Source organism: Cyprinodon variegatus, unplaced genomic scaffold, assembly GCF_000732505.1.
Source record: "Cyprinodon variegatus isolate N-32 unplaced genomic scaffold, C_variegatus-1.0 Scaffold14, whole genome shotgun sequence".
Lineage (NCBI taxonomy): Eukaryota > Metazoa > Chordata > Actinopteri > Cyprinodontiformes > Cyprinodontidae > Cyprinodon > Cyprinodon variegatus.
The window spans coordinates 2,432,467-2,434,135 of NW_015150467.1; positions in this window are offsets into that span (position 1 = coordinate 2,432,467).

Here is a 1,669-nt window from a genome sequence, read left to right on the forward strand (position 1 = left end):
AGATAGATAGATAGATAGATAGATAGATAGATAGATAGATAGATAGATAGATAGATAGATAGATAGATAGATAGATAGATAGATGTAATTAATAATATTACTTATCAAATAGGACACAAAAAATACCGATATGCAATGACTAATATGTAACCAAATCAGATCGGAAGGTATTTACATATTTGTCTCTGTGTCTAGTAAAACTAAAAAAACAAAAGACCCTAATTAGATTAGAAATAGTAGAAAAATACAAATAATTTGGAACCTTTAAAAAGTTCAAAATAAAACATCTCAATACATCGCAAAGGTCTCAGCAATGGTATGAAAACATTTTGTTTATTGTAATAAACTAACCAGCTACTAGCTTTAAACATCTGAAGTAGGTGAGTTTCAGAATCTGAAGAAAGTTTGCAGAGTGAACAACATTTAAAAATTAACTAAAGAACAGCCTTTTCTCTGTATATTAGCACCATAGTGGTTCCGCTTCTGTGATTTAAGCTGACAATAAGGGACATTCCTCTAAAGTTGACAGTTACCATATAGGAAAAAAAAACTATGGCAAGCAAAAAAAATAAATAAATAAATAAAGATTTACGAGTAAATTAAAGCACAATAATCACAACTTTACAAATGTTTCTAAATTAAATGGCTATACTAACCTCTCTGAACTCCCTAAATCCTAAAAATTGTTAGAGTTCCATGCAATTGTAGTCATGTCTGTATATTTGAGATAAGTAGAATTTAAATGAGAAATTGGAGAACTTTTTATTTTTATTTTTTTTTTATTTGGAATAAGTCTGTTTTGCCTAAAGATTATACATTTATATTTTAATGTATACACTCACCGGCCACTTTATTAGGTACACCTTGCTTGTACGGGGTTGGACCCACTGTGGTCTTTTGCTGCTTTAGTCTATCTGCCTCAGAGTTCATACCCCGGTTACAATGAGTGATTATTTCAATGATTGTTGTACCTCTATTAGCTTGAGCCAGTCTAGTCATTTTCCTCTGACCTCTGGAGTCAACAAGGCATTTTTGCCCACAGAACTGCTGCTTAATGGATATTTTCTCAGTTCTGTCTGTCTGGCACCAACAATCATATCATTTGCATATAATATATTCATAATAAATGTCTTCTCTTTTATGTCTTTGGTATTGGAGCCAAAACTGGGGCCAGGACCATTTCAACAGGTTGTTACTAGTAAATACTTAATTCAATGCTTATTTCAATGCCTATTTTCATTTATTTGTATAAAAATGTGTTTGTTTTGCGGGGTAAATTATATCATATGAAAAAAATGCTATATAAAAATATATATATCTATATCTATCTATCTATATATATATATCTATATATCTATATATATATAGATGTGTCATTTTTCTTGAAATTAGGTAAGTGAGACACTTTGCCAATGGAACAATACAATCTACAATTAAAATAAGGAAAAACAATTGCATTGTCTTATTTTCAAGAGCATATTATCTAATTGTCTTACTTTAAGAGTAAAAGTACTCATTCCATTGGAAAATTATCTTACTTATATATATATATATATATATATATATATATATATATATATATATATATATATATATATATATATACACACACACACACACTCCAAAAACGATCTAGAAATTAGCAAAAATGTCTAAAACTAAGTATTTA